This window comes from Rhincodon typus, chromosome 1, assembly GCF_021869965.1.
Source record: "Rhincodon typus isolate 14 chromosome 1, sRhiTyp1.1, whole genome shotgun sequence".
In the NCBI taxonomy this organism is placed as follows: domain Eukaryota; kingdom Metazoa; phylum Chordata; class Chondrichthyes; order Orectolobiformes; family Rhincodontidae; genus Rhincodon; species Rhincodon typus.
Window position 1 is genome coordinate 173,125,588 of NC_063332.1, and position 19,679 is coordinate 173,145,266.

The following is a 19,679-nucleotide window of genomic DNA, read 5'->3' on the forward strand; positions in this document are numbered from 1 at the left end:
ATCCCTCTTCTATCCGCCTCCCACTCTCTCCCTATTTATTTCAAAACCCCCTTCCCCTCCCCCTTTTCTGATGAAGGGTCTAGGCCCGAAACGTCAGCCTCTCTGCTCCTATGATGCTGCTTGGCCTGCTGTGTTCATCCAGCCCTGCACCTTGTTGTCATGGGTTTAGAAGGTACTGCCTGAGGATCTTGGTGAACTTCTGCAGTGTATCTTGTAGATAGTTCACACTGCTGCTACTGAGTGGTGGATGGAGTGGACATTAGTGAAGTTGGGACTGATCAAGCAGGGGCTGCTTTGTGCTGGATGGTGTCAAGCTTCTTGTGTGCTCATCACTTTCACCACTTAGTAAGTACTTTGGTCTCTCCTTTTGAGGTTCACGAGGAGGTAAATGGACACTTCCTCCTCAAGATTTCCTGTTGGGAAGTGCCAATCAGCCCACTCTACATTTTAACAGCAAGCTGCAAGAGGTGGAGAATAAAGTGAGCAGGAAATAATGTTCAAAATCCTGTACAACACTCCTGCTGGTTGTGGGGTACCTTACAAAATGTTTGGGGTGTATTTATTTGAGAAGAGACGTGACCTGAGTCTGGACTTTTCAAGTAATTCTTTAATTACACAATATTAACTATGTGTGTTCTAACTAAGCACAAGATTGAGGCTGTTGTTCCTTTCTTCAGAGTCTGTAATCTTACAGCTATAGTATGATCTGTGTCATAGCCTCCTTCGAGCACGCTAAAGAATTAACCCTTTATTCTTTTGGTTGTACAGAACTGGAGTACTGCGGATAGCAAAAACACACTTTGTTGAATCTTCTCATCTTGCACTTACCAGTGCAACTCTTGTACTGAGGATTGCAAGACAAAGGTTTTGTCGAAATGTGTGTTTTCTCAGCAAAACTTACCTTACCTCTACTCTACAAACACCACATCCGGGCAACTTAACTCCTAGTGAACCTCAGAAGGTTAGACCAAAGCACTTTCTAAGTGGTGAACACTCAAGAAGCTGAACACCATCCAGGACAAAGCCGCCCCTGCTTGATCAGTACCAACTTCACTAACATCCAGCACTGCAGCCTGTAACATCCAATGCCCCCATCACCAACACTCAGTAACACTGTGCTTTTAATGCTTGAATATAAATATTGGGATAAATAGGGACAAATTACAAAGCTAAAAATGGAATTTTGTGAAAATGGCTTTTAAGTTCATTGGACAATATCCTTACAAGTACCAATGCAGCAGAAAGTGCAGGAAAAACCTTTAGGAATTCAGGCGCATAGGGCAACTTGTCCAGTTCATTACAATGGGCTCAAGTCCAGTTCATACCTGGTACACCGGTACATATGATTGATCAGATAGTCCTGATACAGTAATGACACATGAACAACTCACAGCATTATTAATGAACATATCAGCCAATAATTTGTAATAAGAAAGAGATGCCCATAAATTGAAAATAACTTCAATTTGGTAGATGATTTACGCTGTTCCTTAACTTCACAAAATTATCATCTCACCATTTAGCCCTTTGCACATGACTTGCATGCTAAATGTGCTGCAAAATGTTAGTCTACTAATGAACAGCACAAGCACTTTTTGAACAACATTATTTTCAGTGATTGACAATTAGCCTCTTATCCAATTGTGGTCCATTGAAGTATGGAGTTTGATTCCTTTCAAGTAAAGAATTGTTTTGGGAGATTTTAAGAAGGTTTTATTTTCTTTCCCTTTCTCTCTTTTGATCCAATCTTTCTGAGTTTGATTTGATTTTGAATTCACCTCAATTTCAGTTCTTCCTTCGCCTTCCTTTCTCAATATATAATTGACATTGGTAAAAGGAGGCATGGCGTGGGCTGGAAAGCCTGGAACAGGACTGCAGCAGTGGAAAGGAAAGTTGAAATCTCAAGTTATCTTTTTTCTTCTGGTCTTGTTCTAAGTTAATGTGAATGGCACCATGTATCTATGGTGAAGATACACACCTATCACTATATTTTTACATTGAATACACGTGACAATAAATGATTCAAATGATTCAATTCAAATGATTCAAAAGGAAATAGACTGTTGATCTATGTGTTAATTTTCTTTTTTATCCATTCCTCGGACATTATTGTCACTGTACAGGCCAGCATTTATTGCTCATCCCTAATTGCCCTTGAGAAGGTGGTTGTGAGCTGTTTTCTTAAATTGCTGCAATCCATGTGCTGTAGGTTGACCCACAACGCTGTTCGGGAGAGAGTTACAGGATTAAACCCAGCAACATTGAAGAAATGGCAGTATATTTCCAAGCCAGGATGGTGAGTGGCTTGGAGAGGAACTTACAGGGGATGGTGTTCCCATGTATCTGCTGCCCTTGTACTTCTTGGTGGAAGTGGTGATACCTTTGCAATGTGCTAAGGATCTTGGGTGAATTTCTGCAGTGCACCTTGTTCAATGGTACACACTGCTGCTACTGAACATCAGTAATGGAGCGAGTGAATGTTTCTGGATGTAATGCCAGAGCGAGGACTGTAGATTAAGTTCCCATATGCTCAGTTGCCCTCATTGAGTCAACATCAGTTCACACTTCTGACAAATCTGAGGTAAAATATTTCAAAACCTTGACATTCACAAAGAAAACATGGCAAACCATGAGATACAAAATCCCCGCAAAACCAAAGCCATTGCAATGAAAAAATGTATCATAATTTGCAAAAAAAAAATCACAATGTGAAGATAACAAGGTGTAGAGCTGGATGAACACAGCAGGCCAAGCAGCATCAGAGGAGCAGGAAGGCTGACGTTTCGGGCCTAGACCCTTCTTCACAATGTGAAGATGTTGATTTCAGATAGGTCTTGGAATGTTGTTCATTGAAATCATGATTTGTCACAGCTTGGAACTCTGCATCTATCACTACTACATAGCCAACATGGCTTCATTAGTTATGGCTCAGCTCAACCCACTCTTTTTCGATGCTGAAAGTTCTGGGTTCAAGTCCCACCCCAGAAACATGTGCACAAAATCTAAGCTGACAGAACCTCTGCATAATAATAAATAATAATGGACTGCAGCAGATCAAGAAGGCAGCTCAGCATCACCTTCTCAAGGGCAACTAGGAATGGGCAACTGCTGACCCAGCCAGCAACACCCATATCCCACAAGTGATTATGATCATTATAATAATCTGAAGGGGTCAGAGGTTCTGAATTTGGAATGAGTCATTAAACAGAGGTCTGCCATCTCGGTTGGATGTAAAAGGTCATTGGCGCTACTTCAAGGTAGGATTGGTGAGTTAACCCCACTAATCTGGTCAATATTATCCATCAACTAATACCACCTCAGGATTCTCTGTTGATGATTTCAGTGCTGTTTGTAAAATCTAGCTGTGGGTAAGTCGCTGCTGTGTTTCAACAACAACTTAGGGGTTTGGTTAGCTGTCATTTTAGTCATCCCTGCCTGATTTGTTCCTGACACTGTTGCTTGCTTAGATAACTGTTCCTGAGGGCACTTTTCAAACTCACCAAGTGGATGGAATTCTTTCCAGCTCAGCCTACCCAGAAGGTGAGAGCATGTGAACAAACATATTAGGAAAAGGAGTAGGCCACATTGCCCCTCAAGCCTGCTCATCCTTTCAATAAGATCACGGCTGATCTGATTATAACCTCTATTCCAATTTCCCACCTATTCCAAAAAAACCTTTCATCCCGTTGCTTATCTGGAATCTATCTATCTTTGGATGGCTGGTTCACAATGCAAAGTGATACCAACTGTATGGGTTAACATGAAGGGCTCTCCTGTTCAACACCCCCACTCACCAGAGGCATATTGACCTTCAGGTTGAACCACCAACAGTCATCTCTCTGTTTTGAGAGAGTGGGACTATGGCAACTTTACCTTATATTTGTATAGCACTTTTAATGCAATGAAATGTCCAAACACTCTTCAAAGCAACATCATAAAACAAAACATGACACCAAGCCACATAAGGAAATATAAAGTCAGATGACCAAAATTGTGGCTGAAGTGGTAGATTTTCAGGATTGTCAGGTAAGAGATAGAGAGGTGGACAGAAGGTAGTTTAGAGATTGGGGACCTTGGTAATTGAAGGTACAGCCACCAATGGTGCAAGTCAAATTAGTAACCAACAAGAAGCCAGAATTAGAGAAGCATAGATATCTCAGAGAGTTGCCAGACCAGTAAGAGACTACAGAGCTGGGTGGGGTGAGAACATGAAGAGAATTTTTAAATCAACATGTTGCCTATGAGCCAATGTTGCTCAGTTACATGAATGATAGGATTCGCTACAACATAGTTTTGGATGATTGAAGGATATATCAGCCTCGGAGGGAGCACAACGTTGATTTACAAGAATGATATCTACCCCTCAGGGATTAAGTTACAAAGAGATTATACAAATTCAGCCTGTTTACTTAAGAATTTAGAAAGTAAAGAGGTGATCTGATCAAAGTCTTCAAGATTTTAAAGGAAAAGACAAGGTAGATAAAGATCAACTATTTCCATTGCTTGAGCATTCTAGAACTAGGAGTGTAGTCTGAGAATTAGTACCAGACCATTCAGGAAAGATGTTAGGAAGCATTTCTACACACAAAGGGTGGGAGAGATTTGGAACTCTCTTACACAAATTGCAATGGATGCTGAACCAGTTGTTAATTTTAAATCTGAGATAGATAATGTTTTGTTAGGCAAATGTTTTAAGGGATATAGGCCAAAGACAGGTATATGGAATTAGGCCCAGATCAGCCATGATCTAATTGAAAGGTGGAACAGGCTCGAGGGGCTGAATGGTCTATTCCTGTTATGACCTGAAGTTTAAGGAGATTAAATTGTGGGAGACCAGCTGGGAGTGCATCAATAAACAAACCTACAGGCAACAAAGGCATGAATGGGGATTTTGTACGTTACAACAGTTACTGCAGTTCAAAGGCATTTCATTGACAGTAATCATACTTTGGGACTTTCTGGATTTGTGAAATGCTGAAGAAATGTAGGTCGTTTTCTTTCTCTTCAACATAAGGACGTCTTTTAGTTTCATTTGTCTCGCAAATCAGGTTCAGCCGCATTATAATATCAGAGCTTTCAGCTTCTTTATAAATATGCAAACAAGCTGTTCCCACCTGAAAGGAGTGTGATTGACACAGGAATTTCCTTTCTGAGAATATTGTATGTTTGCAGACATTTCTTCTCAATAGGATGGTGCTTTCAACTCACACCTAAATGGAGTGTTTCTTCTTTCATGTAAAAATAATTTGTAGCACAGAATTTTTATTTCTGCTCAAGCCTTCTCCTTTCTTTTGCTGAAGGTACTGGCTCACTTCAGCACACAGTTCCATAAAACAGACAGATCCTTCCACAGAGATAGCAGGAACTGCCGATGCTGGAGAATCTGAGATAACAAGGTGTAGAGCTGGATGAACACAGCAGGCCAAGCAGCAGCATAGGAGCAGGAAGGCTGACGTTTCGGGCCTAGACCCTTCTTCAGATCCTTCCACAGTTCAGCCATGTTGAGAACTGGCTGAATATTCAAGACTGACATCGTAGTCACCTCTGTCCAATTTGTCCCTCACACAGTTGCTTGTACACATAACTGTTCCAGAGGGTAACTTTCAATCTTGCTAGACAAACAGGAGGCTGGAAGAACACAACAAGCCAGGTAGCATCTAGAGGAAATCAGAAGTCAACGTTTTAGGTATTACCCCAAAACATCGACTGCTTCTTTCCTCCAGACGCTGCCTGGCTTGTTGTGTTCTTCCAGCCTCCTGTTTGTCTACCATGGATTCCAGCATCTGCAGTTTTTTGTCTCTTTCAATCTTACTAAGTGGATGGAATTCTTTTCAGAAGGTGAGAGCACATGAACGTGTATATTAGGGAAAGAAGTAGGCCACTCTGCCCCTTGAGCCTGCCCATCCTTTCAATGTGATCATGGCTGATCTGATCGTAAATTTACTCCACATTCCCATCTATTCCAAATAAACCTTCCATCCCCTCCCTTAACCAGAATCTATTTACCTCTGACTTAAAAACATTCAAAGACACTGCTTCCACCAAATTCTGACAGAATTGCTGCAGTGCATTTGGCCACTGTGTCTGCAATAGCTCTCCAACAAGCATAATGATTTGATGCCATTCTCCCATATTTCCCCATATCCTCACAGATTGTTTCTACTGAAATAATCATCAAATGCCTCAATTGACTCTGCCTGAGTGGCATTTCCAGTTACCTCTCAGTCTTCTGAACTCCAGCAGATACAAGCCCAGACGTCTAACTTTTCCTTATAAGACAACGAGTCCATTCCAGTGATTATTCTGGCAAACATTCTCCAAACTGCTGCCAATGTGTTTACTTTCTTCCTCAAATAAGAAGATCTATACTGTCCACAGTATTCCATTTGTAGTTTCAGCGATGCCTAGTATCTATTACCAAGTGGTCTGCCTCAACAATCTTCACATATTTTAACTTTTTTAATTAAAATGTATTCATGGGACATGGTCCTTGGTGGAAAGGGTAGCATTTATTGCCCCTCCTTGAGAAAGTGGTGGTGAACTGCCTTAGAACAGGCCCTTCAGCCCATCTTGTCTGTGCTGATTGTGATGCCATTCTAAACTAATCCCATCTGCCTGCACATATCTGCTTCCCTTGATTGCCTGCCTGTTTGTTTGTCAACCTATATGCCTCATAAACTTAGTGACATAGTTGCTTCTACCATCTCCCCTGGCAGCATGTTCCAGGCACCTACCACCCTCTGTGTTGTACAGTCATGGAGATACACTGAACGGAAACAGACCCTTCGGTTCAACTCGTCCATATCCTAAATAAATCTAGTCCCATTCACCAGCATTTGGCTCCTATCCCTCTAAACCCTTCCTTTTCATTTATCCATTCAGATGCCTTTTAAATGTTGTAATTGTACCAGCCTCCTCCACTTGCTCTGGCAGCTCATTCCATACGCACCACCCTCTGTGTGAAAAAGTTGCCCGTCAGGTCCCTTTTATATCTTTCCCCTCTCACCTTAAACGTATGTCCTCTAGTTTTGGACTCCCTAAAAACTTTCCTTGCACATCTTCTTTAAATGTTGCCCCACTCACCCTGACCCTATGCCCCTTTGTATTTGACATTTTCACCGTGGGAAGAAGAATTTGACTATCCACCCTATCCTTGTCTCTCATAATTTTATGTACTTCTATCAGGTCACCCCTCAGTCTCTCACACTCTAGCGAAAACAATCCATGTTTGTCCAACCTCTCCTTCTAGCTCATACAGTCCAATCCAGGCAACATCCTGATTAAGCTATTTTTTACTCTCTCTAAAGCCTTCAGATCTTTCCTATTATATACCAACCAGAACTGCACACAATACTCCGAATGTGGCCTGACTAAAGTCTGATACAGTTGTAGCATGACTTGCCAAATTTTATACTCAATGCCCCAAAGGATGAAGGCAAACATGCCATACGCTTTCTTTACCACCTTTTCCACTTGTGTTGCCACTCTCAGGGAGCTATGGTCTTGCACTCCAAGATCCCTCTGTATATCAATGCTCCTAAGGGTCCTACCATTTACTGTATATTTTCCTCTCGCATTTGACCTCCCAAAATGCATCATGTCACACTTATCCAGATTAAACTCCATCTGTCATTTCTTCACCCAAATTCTCAGCTGATCTGTATCCTGCTGTGTCCTTTGATAACCTTCATCACTATCAAAAACTCACTAATTTTTGTGTCATATACAAACTTACCAATTGAATCACCTACATATTCATCTTCTTTCACCTTCTTGAACTGCAGGAGTCCATGTATTAGGGAGGGTGTTCCAGGATTTTGACTCAATGACAGTGTGTGCTGTAGTCCCAAGTTGGGATGATGAGAATCGTAAAGTCATTTTTGACAGAGAAGAATGATACTCAGTTCATTGAGTCCATGCCAGTGACAGCCATATCCTGTGAAAAAAATAAAGAAAAACTCTGCACTGTTCTCAGAGTTACCTAGCTGATTATTCTCTAGAATCTTTTGTAGGCGTTGTTCCATATGCCCGCAACCATTTGTCCATTTTGGGAACTTCTGCTATACACATTATGTACATTCTTCCATATAAATTACAACCATTATATGTTCTATATACATTTTCTATATGATGAACATCTGTTATATATACATTCATCCACGCTGGATTTCAGGAAGGATTTTCTCTGAGACTGGAAGAAGGCTCCTTGTGAGGATCCAGGTGGTGATCTTGCCGATGGCAATGGAAAATATGGAGATTCCTCAGTAATTCCCACACTCCACTTTGTTTCCTTACTTGAAGCCGGTGGCAATGGCAGCATCCCTGAGATTGGTAGGGATTACTTCTTTGTCCCAGATTGTCAGAAGCAGCAATGGAGATGATGGGTAAGGACCAAGTTTGAAAGTCTCCACTGGAATCCCATCTAAGCCTGTGTCTTTTCCATTCTTCACATGTCTAACAGTAGTTTCAATTTCTGCCACACCAGGTGGGAGTCCAAGATCATCTTTAATGTGGAGTTGGAGGATTTCCTCAAACACATCCTCAGTTACAATTGTATCACGGTTTTGAAGTCCTTTGAAGTGTTCTCGCCATGTTTCCTCTGCTACTCAAAGTGGTTCCACCCTTACTTTGTGTTTGTCCATACAGAACCCATTCACTATATACGGTAGATACATTTTCTATACACACACATATATATTATATATATTCATCCATACTGCATGGAAACAGACCCTTCGGTGTAACCAGTCCATACCGAACATAATCCTAGACTAATCTAATCCCACCTGCCCACTCCTGGCCCATATCCCTCCAAACCTTACCTATTCATGCACTTATCTAAATGTCATTTAAATGTTGCAATTGTACCTAGGTCCACCACTTCCTCAGGAAATTCATTCTGCACGTGAACCACCCTATGTGTAAAATAATTGCCTCATACCTTTTTTAAATCTCTCTCCTCTCGTCTTAAAAATGTGAACCCAGTCTTGAAATCACCCATCCTAGGGAAAAGACAACTACCATTAACTCTATCTGTACCCCTTGTTATTTTATAAACTTCTACCAGGTCACCTCTCAACTTTCTATGCTCCAATGAAACAAATCCCAGCATATCCAGCCTATCTTTATAACTCAGACCTTCCCAGCCCAGCAACATCCTGGTAAATCTCTTCTGAACCCTGTCCAGCTTAATAATATCTTTCCCGTAACTGAGCAACCAGAACTGGACACAGTCTTCCAGAGGAGGCCTCACCAATGTCCTGTACAATCTCAACATGACATCCCAACTCCTACGCTCAAAGGACAGATCAATGAAGGCAAGTGTGCCAAATGCCTTTTTAGCCACCCTGTGAGACAACCATTACACTCACTATATACATTCTTCCAACTTGAGAACAACATCCATTTATTCCATGTGCTGCAACTGCTTGCTATGAGAAAGGTTTGGTTTATTGTGATATTATGATCAATGTGTTATAATTCAGCAATGCTTCTTATCCAGTTTTGGCTTCGTTGAGCAACCTTGTAACAGAAGCAGTCACCTGTTTTATTTTCAGCAATGGAAGTAGTCAATGAATATTCTGACTAAATAATTCTCTGAACGTTGGCATAGGTTCAAATGTTTTAAAAATAAATTCATTTCCCCTCCAAAAAAGGTCTATTTCTGCTTAAATGCATTGTTGTTTATTTCAAATCTTTCATTTCATAATAATAAATTGAAGACATATGCCCTTGTTGACAAAAATATGTACAAGAAATATGAGCACAATTGTTTGGTGATTTTACAGTGCAATTTACTGCTTGTTAAAGAGAAACCTGTAGGGAGATTTAGAATAAAAATAGATAAATGCCCTTGCTATTGGGTGCACTGATTGTTCCTGGAATGTGCAACAAACTCAAAGGGTAAGATTATTGAAACAAAACTCACAAACTGCAGTGATTCATGGAGTAGTCTCTCCTTTCAATGGGATTTGTAGATGATGAAGAGTTCTGTAGCAAAAGCAAAAGTCATTTCTTCATGAGCAAGCATCGACTCCAGAGTTCTATTGCATTGAGTAATAACCCCTCATTCCAGTCAACCCAGATAATCACTCCAGATCTTTGCTGTAAATTGTGTTAAAAGCAAAGTAACTGCCAACTCTCAACAGCTTCAGAAAAACATAAACATTTTGCTGGTTATCGACCAGATGTCCTGATTAGTCAGCTGTTATAAAGACACTAAGAAATGACACTACTGTCCAGTCAAGACAGAAGTAGGAAATTTCCAGAAACTCAGAACAGCGAGATCATGACAGATCATTAATGCATAAATTGGTCATAAGCTTCTAGGGATGAAGATATACGACATAAATTAACAGGACACTGGTGGTTGATCTGCATCACTTTGCTATTTGGCCAGCACAGACAGACTCCTGCTCCCAACTTCCTTGGATGTTTACCAGTTTGGCGAATTTCAGTCCATAAGGCCGAAAAATTTAGGAGCAAAAGTAGGCCATTCATCCCACAGAGTCTTTTCCACCATTCACTAAGATCATTACTGATCTGGCTGTAGGCTCTCCATTTTCTTCTCTGCCCTCCCTAACTTTTAATTGTCTTGATTAAATTCAGCATCCAATGCTTTCGAGGATGAGAATTCCAAAGACTAACTACATTCTGATGGAGAAAAAGAAGTCTCCTCAGTTTTAAATGAGTATCTTCTTTGTTTAATCTATGTTGCCTGCTTCTAGTCTCTCTGACTCAGGAAAACACACTCCCAGTATCCACACTTTCAAGTCCCTCTGGAATCTTGCAATAAGATCAGCTTGCATTATTCTAACCTGCAATGGATACAAACCCAATCTTTCTTCATAAGGTAAGTCTTTCATTGGTTGAATAAACCTGCTTCCAACCTGTTTCTAATGCAATTAAATAATTTGTCCAATAAAGGGAATTAAACTGTATACAGTACCCCAGATGTGCACTCACCAAGGCTTAGGCTGGCTGCAATAAAAAACATTCTTATTTTTATATTCCAGTTCCCTTGTAATAAATATCAACATTCCATCTGCCTTCTTAATCACCTGCTAAACCTACAGAATAACCTGTTGTGATTCAAATATGAGGCCACTCACATCACTCTGTATTTCCGAGTTCTGAAATCTCTCTCCATTTAAGTAGTGTACTGCTTTGCTGTTCTTCCTGTCAAAGTGGACAAGTTTATATTTTCCCACATGTTACTCCATCTACCAAATGTTTGCCCACTCACTTTACTGCCTTACATCCCATTGCAGATTCGCTACCTCCTTACTTTCCTACCTATTTTTGCTGTGTGTGGATAATTTAGCCGCCAAATATTTGACCCCTACACCGGTTCAATGATCTAGATTGTAAGTAGTTGAGATCCCAGCACTCTGGCTGCTGCCCTCCACAAGTTACAACTTGCTAACCCCAAACTGATTTATTTATTCCCTATTCTCTGCTTCCTCATGGCTGATCTTTCCTTTGTTTTTGTGAATATGTCACCCCCACCAACATGTGCTCTGATCCGGTGTAGTAACTTTTGATGTCGTACTTAATCAAATTTGAAATTTTATAATTTCAACTTTTGAAAATCAGACATGACTAAGGTAGCTGCACTTTAACACCATATCCAGCTCCTTTCCCATCCCTGTGAGGGCGGGGTTTGTCGCAGGAGATCCAAATTTATCCTTCTGGTGCCACTTTTGCAAAGATAGAGACCCTCTGACTTTGGATCTCTTGGAAAATCCAGCCTAGTATTGGAAGCTGAAGTGTCCAAATATTGAACACAAATCGGTGATTATTTTCACAAACAACCCTTGGGTTATACTGTTAATAGTTAAGTGTGTGCTTAACACCAGGGCAGCACTGCTGCCTCACATTGCAAAGGAACTGGGTTCGATTTCCTCCTTGGGAGGGTTGGTACACACTCAATGGACCAAATGGCCTCTTTCTGTACTATAGGCATTCTACGACTCAGGATCTACTTTGAATGTGATAAGCAAACTAAATTATCAGACTTTTCCTTTGCAGTCATGTGACCATAATTTGCTGAATTTCTGTTCGATACTGGCTGCAAATATCAGCTCCTTCTGTTGCTAGTGTCCTGTCCACATCATTCACCATTCATGACTTCTATGATTTAAAGTGGATTCCTGGTCCCCCTACACCTCAAGTATTAAATCTCATAACTCATCTTTCAATTGTTCCATATTCTTACTCTTCTCAGTCTCTATAATCTTCTCCAACTCAAATTCTGTTTCTTCTACACTCTCCTCTTCTGCTTCAACCAGCCTTCCTTCTTTCGCCCCACTTTCCTGGATGTGGCTTCATTTGCAAAACCTGTAAGTCAGAATCCCTTCCTCATCTTCCTTTAAAACCATTATTCCAGCTCATCTGTTTGATCAAAGTCTTTGACACTCTTTGATTCAGCTCTTTAAACTGTCAAGAGACTTTTTTATAATGTTGAAGGCACATAAATGCAAATTGTTTCTTACTTGATGCATTTGCCTAAACTTCCATAATATCCCACATGGTGGAGTTGTGTATATACTGTCACTTAATTCCTTCACTCCAACAAACAGGTACTAAATGTACCTTTTCCATTAGAAGTCAAGCCTCAGTAACTTTATTAACAAATCTATCAATTAGCAAAGCAAGCACCATTAACTCTGGGTCAATGCCTTAATTGCATTACACAAGTCTGCTGTTCCCATTGTGGCCTCCTCTACATCGAAGAAACCAAGCGGAGGCTTGGGGACCACTTAGCAGAACACCGACGCTCAGTTCGCACTAAACAACTGCACCTCCCAGTCGCGAACCATTTCAACTCCCCCTCCCATTCCTCAGACGACATGTCCATCCTGGGCCTCCTGCAGTGCCACAACGATGCCACCCGAAGGTTGCAGGAACAGCACCTCATATTCCGCTTGGGAACCCTGCAGCCCAATGGTATCAATGTGGACTTCACAAGCTTCAAAATCTCCCCTCCCGCTACCGCATCCAGCTTGTCCCCGCCTCCCTAGCCTGCCCTTCCTCCCACCTATCCCCTCCTCCCACCTCAAGCCCCACCTCCATCTCCTACTTACTAACCTCATCCCGCCCCCTTGACCTGTCCGTCCTCCCTGGACTGACCTATCTCCTCCCTAACTCCTCCCAACACTCACCTTTACTGGCTCCATCCCCACCTCTTTGACCTGTCTGTTTCCTCTCCACCTATCTTCTCCTCTATCCATCTTCTATCCGCCTCCCCCTCTCTCCCTATTTATTTCAGAACCCCCTTCCCCTCCCCCATTTCTGAAGAAGGGTCTAGGCCCGAAACGTCAGCCTTTCTGCTCCTCTGATGCTGCTTGGCCTGCTGTGTTCATCCAGCTCTACACCTTGTTATCTCAGATTCTCCAGCATCTGCAGTTCCTACTATCTCTGCCCACAGGAGCATTGTTTTTATCCCAGGATAACAGTTACTTGTCAAGTATTTGCTGAAATAGACACATTTTGTTAAAGCTTTATATCCTGTACTCATCGGGACAGTTCACAAGAATACCAATGTAAGAGGAAAACCAAGATTTACACTGCATGAGAGGAAAGTGCTGATTGGTTGGCAACTGGACTATAATTGCATCTGTCAATGATTGGCAGTTAACAGTCAAGTTTGTTTAAATTTTAAACCAAGCATATAAATTCTGATTGGTCAAAGCATTGCCCTGAAAAATGAACCTGCAAATAACTGTTGCATATTTATTAATTTGACACATATATATATATATATCAATCGTGTCTGCAAAGAACAGAGGCCTGCATACTAATATATGTAACTGCTGAATTGATAGTTTCTGACCTGTTCTTGTAACCCTTACATCTATATGGCTAGTCTAGTTCAGTTCTTGGGCAATGGTAACCTCCAAGATGTTGGAAATGTTGGATTCAGTGATCACAATGCCATTGAATGTCAAGGATAGATAGTTACATACAAACTTAAAGATACGCAGATGCTGGAAATCAGAAACAATAACAGAAATTGCTGGGAAAGCTAAGCAGATCTGTCAGCATCAGCAGAGAGAAATCAGAGTTAATATTTTGGGTCCAGTCATCCTTCATAGAACTTAGAAGAGTACAGCACAGTGCCCATGATGTTGTGCCGACCTATGTGCCTCCCTCAGAACACGTAGATAGTTATATTCTCTCTTATGCAAGATGGTCATTGTGCAGATGAACGCTAGTTGCCACTTTTCAGCCCAAGCCTGCATATTGTTCAGATCTTGGCTTTCGGATAAGGGTTGCTTTAATATCTGAGGAGTTGCCAATGTGCAATCCAGAACACATAGGTGCACCACACTGCAAAGCCAACTGGCAATCCTAAATTTGCACATCCAGCAAATATTGCCGAGTTGTAGAATCACATCTGATGTTGGGCATCATGTTGTGAGTTTTGCCAGCGCAAGCTGATTGGGTACAGACATTACCTTGCTTGTTGCAAATAGCCAAAGGGACATGTTATTTGATACAATCCAGCAGTCTTCAGGACGGACACCCTACATACTAGCACTGAAATTCATATATCACATGATTTATTTAAGTGATAGGCAGAACATCTTTTTGGCTTGAAGGCAACATCCTGTTAATTGCAAACAATGGGATAATCTGAGGTACACTGGGCACTTTCAGGACGAACAGTGACAGTCTGTAGGCCATAATTTGTCTGATAAACAATAAGAAACGATCTGATAAGAATAGCCATTATCTTGCAGGATCTCTTGATGCATCTTATTTCATTAGAAGAATGAGAGGTGACGTTATTGGAACATACAAAGTTCTTAGGGAACTTGATCGTGTAGATATAGAGAAGTTGTTTCTCCTTGTGGTAGCGTCTAAGACTTGAGGATTAATCTCAGAATAAGGGGCTGTATTTTTATGACAGAATGAGGATGAATTTCTTCTCTGAGAGGGTAGTGAATCTGTGGAATTCTTTACCACAGAGGGCCGTTGAGTCTTGGCCATTAAGAATTTTCAAGGCTGAGATAGACAGGAAAATCAAGCATTATAGAGAATGGCAGGAATGTAGAGTTGAGGATCATCAAATCAGCCATGATCTCAATGAATGGCAGAGAAGTCTTGATGGGCTGAATGGCCTACTTCTGCTCCTTTTTGTATGTATCATCCAGATTGCACAATAGCAAATGGCTAGGCTTGTATTTGCAAGTTTGTAGATGAGGACAATCTTAAAGAGTGTGAAACTATAAGAATCCTAATGTATATACTCACCAGAGAAGGAAGGTTTATGGTACACAATAATAGTGAACTTCCTGCATCATTTCTCAACTAGGACATTGAGGGAAACAAGCTCATTTGATTATTCCATTTCAAAATGAATTTGAACTCAGAATGGAGCCCATTAAGAAATGTCAGGAAATTCTAACCAGCAGCTTCAGATTCAAATATAGCAACTATATCATCTACATATCAGAAATATGCAATAGGTAAGAGGTTAGGTGCCATTCCATCAAAGACATGTTTCTCATGAAACCCAACAAAGGTGTTGACGAGAGCTGGGCCTATTGGGGATCCCATTGCAACATCATTTATTTGAGTGTACATGACATTGTTAAACTAAACTGGTCATGTTGCTGAATTCATTTGTTCATTGAATAGTGATTCACATAATGGTCCCTCAATCAACTTGAGATGGTGCTGCTTCACAGATATCTATATCTTTGTGTTGTGCAGAATCAGTCATTGAGAGGGTATAAAGAGATATCACCATCGTGTATCTTGGGCAATTTGTACGATGCAATGAGCCGTGAGGACAAACCCTATCATATATATCCATGGGTCGCTTGGTCCTTCTCACACAAGTACATTGCTTTTGAGTAAGCCTGTCTAGCTATGCTGAGTGGCTGATCCAATAACTATGAAGTTTCCCCCATCATTAAGAATGGTGTGCATGAATAGTCATATTCATTAAGGACAATTATTTCAGTCGCTTTTTTAGGGTTTGCAGATTGCTAGAGATCACTCAGTTGTTGCTGCAGTCACACAATTCTATGCCTTGTCACACTTTTGGATAATGCAACCACTTAAATAAATTGAGAACCTACAATCCCTCCACTCTCTGTCTGATCAAATAAGTATTTCTTTCAATAAAGGAATACTCTTCCATTTGGTTGCAACTGCTGCCTGCTCATACAGCTCTGCGATATGACAGGAACAACAGGGAGATGTTGTTCCTCCACTTGTCTACTCTGTTATTAATTAAAGTGACAGTCTGACACGACTCGAAAATACACTTCAAAAAGATTAAAATGAAAGTGCCAATGGACAGAGAACTCAGTCCAATCCCTTAGTCAAGCACAAAAACCTGATCACAATAAATATTTTAAACAATGGCTGTGTCATTCATGTTAACGTTATGCCTATTTATAACTGAAAGCTATCATTTCTAACAACATTTCTGGAACTATCAATATCTACAGATACCTGTTTCCACCCAAAGCCCAGTCTTTTACAAAGGAACAGAAGGCTGAATATTTATAAGACATGAAGTTATTTTAAACAGATGGATTTTTAATAAGGGTGATCAGAAAGCTAAATGCTGCACCATTCATTGCTGACTAAGGACACAACAATACACCTAAAGTTATTATTACAATTTAAATTGATAAATTGCTATCATTATTTCAGTTTGTTTTATTTATTTCTTTGTTTTTTAGGGTGTGACCTCAATGTTGCTCATCTGTCCTGCAATCTACTGGATAAACACTGCTGTGCAGATTAATCCATATAAAGGCACTCAGCAATGGACAAAACCGCGAGCAAAACAATATAGAAATCCATTTGACAGTCTCAGTATAAGGGATAAGATTGTTTAGGACTGAGGTGAGGAGAAATTACTTCACGGAAAGGGTTGTGAATCTTTGCAAGGTTCTCTTGAATTCTCTGCCCCAGAGGCCTGTTAGGTCTGGATCAGGCAGAATGTTTGGATATTCAGGGAATCGAGGGATACAGGGAGAGGGTGGAAAAATGAAGTTTCCAAGATCAGCCATGATTGCATTGAATGACAGAGAAGGTATAAGCAACCCCTCCCCATTTTTCCATTGCCCCCACAAATAGTATGATGTGCTGAGAAGGAAGTGGCATACTTAAGAAACCAACAACTGAGACAGGGCAGGACTTATATAGTTGAAAGTAGGGCCTTGGGTAGTGTTGTGGAACAGAGACATAGGGGTTCGGGTACATAATTCTTTGAAGTTTGTGTCATATATGGACAGGGAGGTTAAAAAGGCATTGGGCACGCTTGCCTTCATTGCTCAGACTATAGGAGTTGGGCTATCATCTTGAGGTTGTACAGGACATTGGTGAGGCCTCTTCTGGAGTACTGTATCCAGTTCTGGTCGCCCTGTCATAGGAAGGATATTATCAAGCTGGAGAGGATTCAGGAAAGATTTACCAGGATGTTGCTGGGAATGGAAAGTTTAAGTTATAGGGGTTTTTAAAATCATGAGGGGTATAGATGAGGTGAATGGCAGGTTTCTTTTCCCAATGATGGAGATTTCAAGCTTGGGGGCATTTTATTAAGGTGAGAGGAGAAAGATTTAGAAAGGACTCGGGGCAACTTCTTTTACACAGAGAGTGGTTCATGTGTGGAATGAACTTCCAGAGGAAGTGATGGATGTGGGTGCAGTTACAATGTTTAAAAGATGTTTGGATAGGTACATGAATAAGAAGGGTTTGGAGGGAAATGGGCTAAATGCATGCAAGTGGACTCTTTTAGTTTGGAATTATGGTCAGCATGGACTAGTTGGACTGAAGGATCAGTTTCCATGCTGTATGACTCTATGACTCTAAGTGCCTGAAAATTGTCAGAATATACTGAAACTGTAATGTGGAATTCAGCTGACCCTATTAACCTTGAAGGAAAGGTGTGATATTTGTTTGCAGTCGTCAATGTTTAAGCGATCTTTAACTAAGGTCTGATTATCTAGATGCCAAACTTGCAACATGATTAATGAGATGTAACTGCGCTATTTTTAAAGGAACTGAATGGATGAAAACCTCTGAGATAGTGTTCTAAAGAAAATAATAAAATGCCACTGGCTATTAATGGCTTTGTGAATGAATGATGCATTAACTTACTTCTACTGGCAGAGCTAATGAACATACATCTATTGTTTTTCTACCAACACAGTGGTGGCTTGGCATCCACATCCTTGGAAGTATTGAGAGGGACTCATCTGTATTGTTAGATACCTTGGGGGTCTTGCATCAGGATCAGCTTTGGTTCTGTCTTCATGCACTCTCTAATTCAGTGAGCTTCAAAGCAGAAACAAAATTGCAAACTCCAAATGTTCCTACCTGCTAGATCAATAACATCAGCCTTGGTCCTGGCAATAGCAAACCATGCAGCAGGAATATATTGACAGTGATTTCTGTTGGACTATTGACTCAGTATCACTTTTTTTTTGTCACGTTCAATGCCTGCATTATTAGTGTGCTGACATCTTTCAACCATTTGTTATTTTGGACCCAGATACCTTGAAGCACTTGATATGTTCAATTTATTCTCTACTGTCAGGTAGGTGACTCGATAAGATTACGAATATTTGTCTTTAATTGTCATTCCTTTGGGTTTGACCGATCAGCATTGACTTTTTTTTCTTCCTCCGACACTTCAGTCTAAAATCCCTCCTGTCTAACATGCGGCATTCACCCTATTAGCGAGAGATCCTTGAATTCTGCTTCTGTTGCCAGATCAATATTGTCAGCAAATTTCAAGTTGTTCTCACCCCACGCAAAGATATTCATAACTACTTACATTTTATTAAGGCTTTAATCATTGTATGTTAAAGAGAGATATCGAGCAAAGTTGGTAACAGCAGAATTCCCCACTGAACATCCATTATAAGGTAAAACTAGTCAATTAAAGTGTTCATTGGACATAAAAGATCCAAAAGTACTCTTCAAACAAATGTTCCCCAAATCCTTTTAATAGTTCTCCCACAAACAGCCCTCTTGAAACATCAGACGTTACTCTCATTCACAGTTTATAATACCTCTTTTCATTCAAATTGACTGCACCTTTACCTATGCAATTGGTGATTATAGTTGAAATGCTTTGGGTTTTCATATGGGCAGGCCATGTCATTATTTCACGGCAAGTTAGCAGGACTTGTGGAACAGTGGGTAGAGTGTCTGCCTCTGAACTGGAGGCTCTGGGACAGAGGATAACACCAGGACTTAAAGGCCAAGGAAGCTGCATTCAAAACACAGCCAAGCAAGTGGATTATTAACCTACAATTCCTTCCAACACATGCCAAGGGTAGGTAGTAAGAGTGGGAGAGTTTCCTAGGTTGGCAGGTGTAGGGAATGCTGAACGACTAGAGAAATTGAGGTTTTGGTCAAGAAAAAGAAGGAAGCCTATGTCAGGTATAGACAGCAGACATCAGGTAAATCCCGAGAACAGAATAAAGGCAGCAGAAGTATACTTAAGAGGGAAATCAGAGGGACAAAAAGAGGACATGGAAAAGCTTTGGCAAATAGGGTTAAGGAAAATCCAAATACATTGAGGATATAAAGGTAACTAGAGAGATAATAGGGCCCCTTAAAGATCAGCAATGCCACCTATGTCTGGAACCACAGGAGATGGGGGAGAAACTAAATGAGTATTTTGCATCAATGTTTACTGTGCA